Below are 12469 nucleotides of genomic sequence, written 5' to 3' on the forward strand. Positions count from 1 at the left end.
TATGGCCTGAAAGTCATGTAGACCTTCTACCTGGGGCAGAAGCACAGCTATCAACTAGCTATCAACTTGCCATTGTTAGGAAAAGTATCTTAACCACCGTATCATCCTTCCCCCTATCCCCCAACCATGGGCTGTGGAGAATATTTTCAGGGACCCCTGCTCTGTATCCCATTTCAAAATGGTGATGAGAAAAGAAGCCCACTTGAGCAACCAAAAAAGAAAAAGTAACCTACAAACACTACCTTAACCAAGTAACAAAGATTAATATAGTAACAAAGTAACAAAGATATAATATAGGTGCATGGTGCCATGCACCTATATTATATCCCTAATATGATGTTATAAGTAGGACTCATTTCACCTCTGTAATGTTCCTTCTAAAAACCCCAACATAAACCCAATCTAATTATGAAAAAAATATCAGACAAAACCAAACTGGGGGACATTGTACAGGATAATTGGCTGGTATTTTTTAGGACTCTCATGGGCATGAAAAATAAGAAACTGTCACATAGACCAGAGGAGATTGAGGAGATACAACTAAATGCAATGCAGTGTCCTAGATTGGCTCTTAAAATAGAAAGAGGGCATTAGTAGAAAAACTGGTGGAATCCAGTTAAAGTCTGGGGTTGAGTTAATAGTAACATACCAGTGCGAGTTTGATGGCTTTAACAAATGTACCATGTGTATGCTGTTAATTATGGGAGGAAATTGTCGGAGGTATACCAGAATTTTCAATGCTATCTTTGCAACATTTCTGTAAACTTAAGTTATTTTTAAATGCAAAGCTTGGTTTTGTAAAAATTTATAATAAATAAAGGCTTTACGTTAAATGTTATTAAATGTTATTTAAAATTTTTTTAACTTTAACATATTTTCTAAGAAACAAACATTTTCTTACACTTTAATTTCATTTTCACACCTAGGAAATTTAGTATTGATTCAATAATAATAAGAGGAAGTCAACATTCAGAGTTCCGTAACTATCCCAACATGTCCATAAAAGCTAGATTCCCTCTCATCCTTCTGAATACAGTCAAGCATCATGTCATGTATTGCATTTTGATTGTTATGACTCTTTAGTCACCTTTACTTTATAATGCCCACCTCTAACGTTTTTCATAATAATGACATTTTGAAAGTTTGTACTAATTTTTAGAATGTTTTTTTATTCTGGATGTGCCTTATTTTTCTTTTTTCATGACTGGATCAGGTTAACATTTCTGGGAAGAACACTACCTATGTGATATTTTGTGCATTTCATTGAATCATATCAGGAGTCATATAGTGGCAGGTCTTTTTGACATCAGTGATGGTAATTAAACATGATTCTATTAGTCTTTGTTTTCTGGCACTTGAGTTAACAGACACAGCTTGTACTCTCCCTCTCCTAGGCCTATAATCAACAGTGGTTCATTTTAGTGATAATGGAATTTAGAAAACAACATTCTATGTATCATCAGTTCTGGTTAAGAAATATATACATACAAAACATACCATGAGTTTACTGGTTCTTCACAGCATCAGTATATTTGCTTGTTTTCTGTTTTATAATACAGACAAAATCATTTCAGAAATACCATATCAGTACCAGAGCCAACAAGCTTACAAAGTAAAGGTCAGTATGTCCTTGCAGGGTTTTCTTTTCTTTTTCTTTTTTTTTTTTGTCCTTAGAATATATCCCAGTAACAGTGTATGTCTGATTATTATGTTCAAAAGTAACTCAATGCAATGACAGATAAAACTTCTTATATTCTAAATAGTGAAAGTTACTAAAGAATTTGCAGGTTTAGCCATTATGGAGATTTTCATAAATGAATATATCAGATATGTTTTCACCTGAGCAACTCGATAGCAGCCTTATTTGATCAGCTTTGCCCCGCTAAGTAAGTTTCCCTCGTCTGACTTTTAAGTGTGATCTGGAGGCATTGATTCTCTGGATCTTGACCCCTTGTCTGTAAATTGAATTAAGTGAAATAAAAGTTCTCTGTTGTCACTGTGAGCTCCAATTCTCAATCATTGTATTGGTTTACTGGTTATTAATACTGCTTACCATTGAGGCAGAATCCCATTTAATCCTCTTTCAGGCTAGTAGTAACATTCCACGTTTAGATACAGAAAATGAGATTTGGAGAAGTTAAGAACACTCTCTAAGTGCAAGAGTCAGGATTTAAACTCAAGTTTTTTGACCCCAAAGTCTATCTCCTCAAACAATTATTGACAAAATGAGGACCTTTGACCATGTTATAGAAATCATGATGTGATTGTAGGTCAGTACAATGTAATGACTTAAAGCAGGAACCACATGCTATTATGCTAAACTCATTTTATGCATCACCATTTAATATGTTTTATACCATTCTATACAATATACATTTAGTATATTTTATAACATTCTATGATTTCTATCTTATCAGGGTACTCTCTGGCTGCCAGGGTCTTTTTATTTCTGTAAGTTCTTCTTAACTCTGTACATAAGAACTGCCTCAGGGAGTATTTGAAAAGACACAAATTTGGGCCTACACTTTTTTGGTTCACTTGGGGTGGTGCCAGGAAAGAATATTTTAAGCACTTCTCAGGAAATGTAAATAAGCATCTAGGATTCAGAGTTGCTGTACACTGATACTAATGTGCAGCCAGGGTTTAGAACTAGTGACTTATATAAGGGTAAAAAATTTATCATGGCATATAGTTTTGTGAAATGATAGCTGAGATTTAGATAGGCATCAGGCAGCAGAGAGTTGTATTGTTTGACATGCAGATTTTGTTTGTAGATGGCAGATGCCAATAGTTATTTATGGAAATGGAGGTGGCATATGGAGATTTTTCATCTGAATTGGTGGCCAACCCTCCATCAGGGGTTAAGGGGCTATCTGGAGGCAAAACAGGGAATTTTTTTATTATAGGTATGTCCTAGCAGGTAAGTAGTTGACTAGTGAAGCATCTAAAAGTCTATAGTTCACCATAACCAAGATGATTTTGTCCCCCAAAACTTTAAAAGCAAGGCTTACCTAACATAGCCATATAAAAATCTGAATAATGATTCCACAGGGCATTTATGAGTGGGTAAGGCAGTTTCCATTAAGTCTTTCAGAATGAACTATTGGACTCCTGGATAGGTATTTAACTTGTCAAATGGTATTCTTCAGTACAAAATGAATTTTTGAAGTTTCTACCCCAATAAATTTTTAGTTTCAGAAGTGTTACTTTGAAGACATTCTTTCTGATGGTTTTAGAAAAATAGCCCATTTTCTGTTCGTACACTCTGAGTTTAGGCCTTGGGAAGACCTTGGTGCACACAGAAAGATGCTGGTTCTCCAGTGCATCTGCCCCTGAGGAGGGAGGAGCATGCAAATCAGACAGCCTGTTTTTGTTTGTTTGTGTTTTACAGTGCAGAAGAGGCAGACATATTCTTTTTTCTAATTTGATTAAACAGTGTCCCAAGATAGCAAAAGGCTAAATGTTTGTTCACCTCTGAGATAGACATTTATACTAATAAATATTTTACTAACATTCTTGAAATTAGGTTTTCATTCTATTAATTTTGCTTATCTTTTCCATTTGAATATTTGCACTACTGTTCAACATTTCTTAATCTGGAGATGTTCATATTTAATAACTCAAACTGAGAGCCATTATGCTTCTTTTACAAATATAAATACTATCTGGAAACAGAAGGTAGTGGTTAATTTCATATACATTTTAAATATTAAGATAAATTAGCCTTGCTGAATTGACTATTCCATTAAAATGAACTAGTATCTTTCAAGTAGCATGTTATATATTAATGTAGCAAGTAAAGGTTGGCCTATACATTGGCCATTTTCATTGTTGTTTCTTCTGTGTGCTTTGTAAGCACCAAAAGGACATTCATCTAAGGAGTTATCAGGACATGCATGATTTTTTGTTTCTGAAACTTGACAAGAGAGAAGCAGTGTAGGAGAGTATTCATATATCTGTCTTTGGGTAGAAAAACTTCCCTAGAGACTAATTAACTGCTCCATCTAATTTTCCTTTTCTTGCCTCTCATGTTTCTGGACTATATATTTTTTGGTTTTTCTCATTTATATAATTCTGGTTCAGTTGAATTTCTTTTTTTAAAACTTATTTATTTTAATTGTTGTTAAAAGTACAGTTTTCTATCTTTTACTCCCATCTCAGCCCACCCTCACCCAGTGCTCCCCATCACCCTCCCATTTCCACCCCACTTAGTTTTTGTCCTTGTGTCCTTTATACTTGTTCCTATAAACGCATCTTCTTTTCCCCTGAAATTCCCTCCTCTCTCCCCTCTGGTCACTCTTAGCCTGTTCTCTATTTCAGTGTCTTTGATTATATTTTTCTTGCTTATTTGTTTTGTTGTTTAGCTTCCTGTTAAAGGTGAGTTTGGATGGTATTTGTCCTTCACCACCTGGCTTATTTCACTCGGTATAATGCTTTCCAGTTCCATCCATGCTGTTGCAAAGAGTAGGAGCTCTTTTTTTTCTGCTACATAGAATTCCATTGTGAATATGTACCATAGATTTTGGATCACTCATTTACTGATGGGCACCTAGGTTGCTTCCAACTCTTGGCTATTGTAAATTGTGCTGCTAAGAACATTGGGGTGCAGAGGTCCTTTTGGATTGGTGTTTTGGGGTTCTTAGGATATAAGCCTAGCAGTGCAATTGCTGGGTCAAAAGGCAGGTCTATTTTTAGTTTTCTGAGAAAATTTCATACTGTTTTCCACAGTGGTTGTACCAGTCTACAATCCCACTAACAGTGGACTAGAGTCCCTTTTTCCCCACACTCTCTCCAAAATTTGTTGTTTATTGCTTTGTTTATAATAGCCATTCTCACCGGTGTAAGGTGGTATCTCATTGTGGTTTTAATTTGCATCTCTCTGATAGCTAGCGATATTGAGCATCTTTTTCATGTGTCTGTGGTCCTCTGTATGTCCTCCTTGGAGAAGTGTCTGTTTGAGTCTTTTGTCCATTTTTTTAATTGGGTTGCTTGTCTTCTTAGAGTAGAGTCTTGTAAGTTTTTTGTACATATTGGAGATTAAACCCTTGTCTGAGGTATCATTGGCAACTATGTTTTCCCATATAGTTGGTTCTCTTTTTATTTTAATACTGTTTTCTTTTGCTGTGCAGAAGTAATTTATTTTGATGAGATCCCATTTGTTTATTCTTTTCTTTATGTACCTTCCTCTAGGGGACATGTCAGTAAAAATGTTGCTGCATGAAATATCTGAGATTTTCTTGCCAATGTTCTCTTCTAGGACATTAATGGTGTCATGGCTTATATTTAAGTCTTTTACCCACCTTGAATTTATTTTGGTACATGGTATAAGTTGGCACAACAGTTTCATTTTTTTGCATGCAGCTGTCCAGTTCTCCCAACATTATTTGTTGAAGAGGCTATTTTTACTCCATTTTATGATGCTGCCCACTTTGCCAAATATGAATTGACTGTAGAGACTTGGGTTTATTTCTGGGTTCTCTATTCTGTTCCATTGGTCTATGTGCCTGCTTTTATGCCAGTACCAGGCTGTTTTGATTACAGTGGTCTTGTAATACAGTTTGGGATCAGGTATTGTGATCCCTCCTACTTTGTTCTTCTTTCTCAAAATTCCAGCTGCTATTCAGGGTCGTTTATGGTTCCATATAAATTTTTGAAGTGTTTGTTCTATGTCTGTGAAATATGCCATTGGTACTTTAATAGGTATTGCATTGAATCTGTAAATTGCTTTGGGTAATGTGGACATTTTGATGATGTTAATTCTTCCAATCCATAAACATGGTATATGATTCCATTTGTTTGTGTCTTCCTTGATTTCTTTCTTCAGTGTTATGTAGTTTTCTGCATACAGGTCTTTTACCTCCTTGGTTAAGTTTATTACTAGGGTTGTTTTTTTTTTTGGCTACATTGAATGGGATTTTTTCTTGATTTCTACTTCTGCTGTTTCATTGTTGGTATACAGAAAAAATGCCTTTGATTTCTGAATATTGACTTTATATCCTGCTGTTTTGAGAAATTCATTTATTAGGTCGAACAGTTTTTGGGTAGCATTTATAGGATTTTCCATGTATACTATCATGTCATCTGCAAACAGTTACAGTTTTATTTTCTCCTTTCTGAATTGGATGCCTTTTATTTCCTTTTCTTGTCTGATCACTGTGGCTAACACTTCCAATACTATATTGAATAGAAGTGGTGAAAGTGGACAACCTTGTCTTGTTCCTGATCTTAGTGGAAAAGTTTTTAGTTTTTGCCCATTGAGTATGATTTTGGCTGTAGATCTCTCATATATGGCCTTTATTATATTAAGGAATGCTCCCTCTATTCCCACTTTGCTGACTGTGTTTATGATAAATGGGTACTGTACCTTATCAAAAGCTTTTTCCGCACCTATTGATATGATCATGTGATTTTTGTCTTTGCTTTTGTTTATATGATGTATTGCATTTACTGGTTTGCAAATATTGAACCATCCTTACATCCCTAGGGTGAATCCCACTTGGTCATGGTGTATGATCTTTTTAATGTATTGTTGGATGCAGTTTGCCAAGATTTTGTTGACAATTTTAGCATCTATGTTCATCCGCCATATGACCCTGAAGTTTTCTTTCTTTGTTGTGTCTTTATCTGGTTTTGGAGTTAGGATGATGTTGGCTTCATAAAAAGAGTTTGGGAGTCTTCCATCATTTTGGATTTCAGAATACCCTGTGAAGAATAGGGTTTAGCTCTTCTTTAAAAGCTTTGTAGAATTCTCCTGTGAAACCATCTGGTTCAGGGCTATTGTGTGACAGGAGGGTTTTTTTTTTTATTACTTCTTCAATTTCATCTGCTGTTATTGGCCTGTTCATCTTTTCTGCTTCTTCCTCATTGAGTTTTGGAACATTATATTTTTCTAGAAATTTGTCCATTTCACCGAGGTTTTCAAATTTCTTGGCATGCAATTCTGCATAGTAATTTCTTACAATCCCTTCTATTTCTGTATATCAGTTGTAATCTCTCCCCTTTCATTTCTGATTGTGTTTATTTGTGTCCTCTCTTTTATTGATGAGCCTGCTTAAAGGCTTGTCAATTTGTTTATCTTTTGAAAAAACCAGATCCTGGATTTATTGATCCTTAGAATTGTGCTTTTAGTCTTTATGTCATTTAATTCTGCTCTGATCTTGGTTATTTCCTTCCTTCTACTTGGTCTGGGCTGTCTTTGTTGTTTTTCCTTGAGTTATTGTAGGCATAGGGTTAGGCCGTTTGTTTGGAATGTTTCTGTCTTTTTTAGGTAGGCCTGTATTGTTATGAACTTCCCTCTCAGGACTGTCTTCGCTGTGTCCCATACGTTTAGGGTTGTCGTGAGTTAATTTTCATTTGTTTCCGTAACCTTTTTGATTTCTTCCCTAATTTCATTCTTGACCCATTTGTTGTTTAATAGCATGACATTCAGTCTCCATGATTTTGAGTGTTTTAGGTGGTTTTTTTTTTGGGGGGGGTCCAATTTCAGTCCCTTGTGGTCAGAGAAAACGCTTGGTATGATTTCAGTTTTGTTGAATTTCTTGAGGCTTGTTTTGTGTCCTATCTTGTGGTCTATCTTTGAAGGTGTTCCATGTGCATTTGAAAAGAATGTGTATTTAGCTTCTTTGGGATGAAGGGCTCTATATATATCAGTTAAGTCCATTTCATCTAGGGTGTTGTTCAATGCCACAATATCTTTGTTGATATTTTGTTTGGAAGATCTGTCCATTTTTGACAGTGGGGTGTCAAAATCCCCTACTATAATTGTGTTGCTGTCAATATCTTTATTGAAGTCCTCTAATATTTTCTTTATATATTTGGGTGCTCTTACGTTGGGTGCATATATATTTACAATGTTTATGTCTTCTTGGTGGATTCTTCCCTTGAGTATTATGAAGTGACCTCCTGGGTCTCTCTTTATAGCCCTTTTTTTGAAGTCTGTTTTGTCTGATATGAGTATTGCTATCCGGCTTTCTTTCTCTTTTCATTTGCTTGGAAAATTTGTTTCCAGCCCTTCACTTTCAGTCTGTGATGGTCTTTTGTCCTTAGTTGGGTGTCTTGTAGGCAGCGTATGTGTGGGTCATGCTTTCTTACCCATTCAGCTATTCTGTGCCTTTTGATTGGAGTATTTAATCCATTTAAATTTAAGGTTGTTATTATTGATTGGTACTTATTCATTGCCATTTTTGTACCTGTATTCCTCTCTGTCTCTCTCTTTTTCTTTCTTTCTTTAGAGCAGTCCTTTTATCATCTCCTGCAGGTCTGGTTTGGTAGAGGTATATTCTTTTTGACCTCTTTCATCTTGGAAGCTCTTTATTTAGCTTTGTATCTTGATTGAGAGCCTTGGTGGGTAAAGTAGCCTTGGTTGCAGGCCTCTGTTTCTCATTACTTGGATTATTTCTTGCCATTCTCTTCTTGCTTGGAGCATTTTCATTGAGAAGTTAGCAGCTGACCTTTTGAGGACTCCCTTGTATGTTACTTCCTTTTCCTCCCTTGCTGTCTTTAAGACTCTCTTTGTCTTGAAATTTTGCCATTTTAATGATGATGTGTCTTGAAGTGGGCCTCTTTGGGTTCCTCTTGATTGGGACTCTCTGTGTTTCCTGGATTTGTGTGATGTTTTCTTTCATCGAATTAGGGAAGTTTTCCATCATGACTTTTTCAAATCGGTTTTCTATCCCTTGCTCTTCTTCTCCTTCTGGTATCTCTAATATATGGATATTTTTACGTTTCTTATTATCTTGCATTTCTCTTTTTCTCTCTTCATTCTTTCTGAGCCTCTTTTCTTTCTCTTGCTCTTTCTGGGTGTTTTTTTTCTACGTTGTCCTCTCTAACTGGCTGATCCAATCTTCTGCTTCATCGATCCTGTTTTTGATTCCTTCCACTGTGTTCTTCAGTTCAGAAATTGCATTCTTCATTTTCTCTTGGCCCTTGGTGATAGTTTCTATTTCATTTTTCATGTTGTTATAATTTTCAGTGAGTTCATTGTAGTTCCCCTGTAGTGTCTGGTAGCTCAGTATGAGCTCTTTGAACTTCCTGATTATCATTGCTTTGAATTCAGTATCTGACAGCTAACTTGCCTCTGTCATCTAGCATTCTTTCTGAGGCTTCCTCCTTTCCTTTTATTAGGTGATTTCTTTGCCTTCCCATTGTGTGTGAGACTTTCCTTGTTAGCTTCAGCTTCTTAAATTAATTTGTTCTGGCTTCTTGGGTTTATGGTGTGAACTTGTGTAGTATAATACCTGTGAGGTTCACTGGTGTAGTTAGTCTCCTTGGTCTCCCAAGCTCTCTGGTGTTGGGCTTTCCTTTAAGTTGGCTTTTTGTTTGTCTTTGGGTTTTAATTGTTTGGGTGTCTGTCTTTTGTGAGTCCTTCCCACCAGGTAGTTAACTAATGGTCCCTTTGTCCACCGCATCTTGTAATTTGTTGAGGTGACGAGGGAAAGTTGTTTTGGAGCTAGTTCTTCCATGTGTACAAGGTTTTGAGGATTCTCTTTTGCTCTTGTTCAGTTGTTTGTACTAGGTAGTTTCTCCACTATTCAGTCGTATTTCCAGATAGGTCTTGGATTGAGGTTTGTGTGGTTTTTACTTCCTCCTTCACCTTCTGTTGTTATCTGTCCGTGGTTCCTTTGTTGCTGGGTTTCCTCTTCCAATGGGTATCCTGGTGTTCACTTCTTCCACCTCCTTTTTTTGTGATCGGTTGGAGGGGTAAGGCAAAGTGGTTTATGACAGCAAGAGAGTATTCTATGCTATTTACAGTAGCAGCTGGTAGAGAAGAGATAGGAGATCCTTTGGCTATGTATAGTGTTAACTGTGATATACCACCTTACTAGCTACCTTTTAGAAAAGATGGAAAGGAGGTAAAACTCTTGTTGGGGAGGGAAGATTGGGAGTTGGATCTAGAAGGCAGTAATGTTGTGGCAGTTCAGATTCTGAGGTAAGGTGAGAGTAAGGGGTAGTAAATAGGTGTAGTGTGTGAGAGAATAGAGTTAACCACTACAGTAATAGAGTTCAGGAAATTATGAAGTGGGCTAAGATCTGGGAGGGGTGCTGTGTAGTATTTACAGTTGTATGGAACTGCTATTATTTACAGTAATATTAGAGCAACAATCCTATGACAGCATCTATGTGATCTGGATAATATAAATAGGGGGTATAGAACCTTGAGTAGTGTGCTAAAGGAATACAAGTGACATGAAGGATAGTAAATTAGCAATACACTGTGAAAGAGAGAACAGGGGAAACCTGTCAAATGATACAGTATAACCAGCCAAGCAAAGAAGACTATACAGAAAGAAGAGGAATACAAAAATACTACTAAAATAAAAGATATAAGAATAATGAAAAATAATAATAATATCAATATGCAGTAACTTGTAGTTTCTCTGCAGTAGCAAAGTAAAATTTGTCTCACTGTCTCAACTGCTGGGATGTCCCCTCTTTGGGTCCAACTCTGGTCCTTTCACAGTTCCAAGTTTTGTCTCACTTTTGGGTTGGGGGGAAGGCAGGAGAAGAGAGGAAGAAGAGATAAGATTGGAACAAAAGGAAGAAGGAATAAAATGAGGGAAGGAAAGAGAGGAAAAAGGTATTGAAAGATAAAACAAGAATAAAATAAAAAAAAATAAAAGATTACTTAAAAATTTTTTTTAAGAAACCTCTTGTTGGTTTCATGCTGGCCAAACCGTTTTTTCTGGTCCACTGGCTGCAACTGGCTGGGGGGCAATTGGTGTGGCCTTTTTCTCTTCCTTATGTGTGCTAAGCCAGTCTGGGGAGCACTCTCCCAAGAGCCTAGTGCCTCTCCCTAGTCTAGTGCCTCTCCCCAGCACCCTACACAGGGGATCCCGGTCTTCTTCAGAACACTCTTTCCCTAGGGGTCATCCCCCTGTGCTGGAGTGTGGGCGTGCATGCCTGGCCAGGTTGCCTTTGTCTGTGGGTTTGGGCATGAGCCCTTCCCAGTTGTATGGGGGAATGCAGGGACTTTCGCTGGCCGTGTGGGGAGTAGGCCAAGCGGCTATTGCAGGAGAATACCCCAAACAGTTTTACTTTTTGAGAAATTCCTCCCACTCAACCCTGCTGCTTAGTACAGCCCAGTTCTCCAGCCAGATCAGTGTCAGAGAATACCAGTGTCATTATTGGGAACAGAGCCCCACAAAGTGATTCTCAACTCTCCCAAGTCGGGGACCACAGACTCCCCAGGTGATCATGTGCCTTGTGTGTTTGCCTCTTTGTCCTTATTCCCCTCTCTGCAACTTCAGGCAACCAGGTCTCTCCTGGTGCTGCTCAAACCCTGCTTGGCAGGGGAGGGAGAGAGCAGTTGACTCGGCTCTCTCCCAAGGAGTCTGTGGTAGACCCAGTACAGGGCGGGGCCAAGGCTGCCGCCACCCCTGTGCCTGTGCTGGTCCCTGGGACCTTATTGCCCTGCAGCAGTCTCCTTACCGTCTGGTTTTTCAGTGTCTGCTACCATTTCTGGTCTCTTATTTTAATATATGCTGGGGTACTGTTGGCTGGTTGCTCTGTTCCTCCGTAGATTGGCTAGGTTTTTTCTCCTGTGTGTAGGGGGAAGTGGAATCTGCTCCCTCCTACTTCATCGCCATCTTGGATTTCTGTAAGAGAATTCTCACTTTTAAAAAATTTTAGCCAAATTCAGGTATTTAACTGAATACCCCATACGTACAACTATTTAGGACCCACAGAATTTAAAACATGTATCTCATTATCTGTTTACATAGGCAGTTATTGTAGAACTTCTATTTCAACATACAAAGTAATAGATCAGATATTTCTTTGAATAATTAACCATCCTAATTTTTTACAAATAATGGTACAGTCAAATTCATAAAAATTAGGCCATTTCTTCACTCAGACAAAATTTGTATTTGAGGATTTTAAAAGTTTCCAGCATAATAGGAATTTATTTAATCTAAATATGAATAAAAACATTAGAGAAACTGCTGGTGAAATCATGGGTATTTTTCTTCCATTTTAAAGCAAAATTTAATATCTAATTTCATTGAAATAACCAGCATTAGATGACTGCCACTTATCCAGTGAATTCACATCATTTCCTGCAAAATAGAGTGAAAATCCATTTGCATTTTGTATATATATCTCATTCAGCATACTATACACAAGTAGACTTTTATTTTTGTAGTTCTAGCAAGTAGTATAGTTTTTCTGAAACTAAAAATCATGGGTCTTCTTCCTCCTTTAATCCCTTCATGTAGCATTTCTGTCAAGAGTTTGTTGTCATCTCTCAGAAGCCATGTCAGTGACAAGAAGCAGGACCATAGGCAGGTGAAAGGCCAGAGATAATTTATATACACTGCAAATTCTTTTGACATATTTTTTCTAGTGGCAAATAATTATGTCTGGCTCATTAATAACATGCTGTGAAGTGTTATTATCTAAGTCTGACTTTGAAGGAAAGGAGACTTTGATAGCCTGCATCAGTTCCTCATGAATTTACCTCAGATCTTCT

At 37.1% G+C, this 12469-nt stretch overlaps 1 protein-coding gene across 10 annotated transcripts in view; it reads left to right on the forward strand.

The window, feature by feature from the left end:
- CADPS2 (calcium dependent secretion activator 2) overlaps positions 1-12469 on the forward strand; it is a 618469-nt gene that overhangs the window by 320199 nt on the left and 285801 nt on the right. The gene's annotated exons all lie outside the window — the stretch shown is intronic.

Source organism: Sturnira hondurensis, unplaced genomic scaffold, assembly GCF_014824575.4.
Source record: "Sturnira hondurensis isolate 20B ecotype Veracruz unplaced genomic scaffold, ASM1482457v3 Scaffold0008992, whole genome shotgun sequence".
NCBI lineage: Eukaryota > Metazoa > Chordata > Mammalia > Chiroptera > Phyllostomidae > Sturnira > Sturnira hondurensis.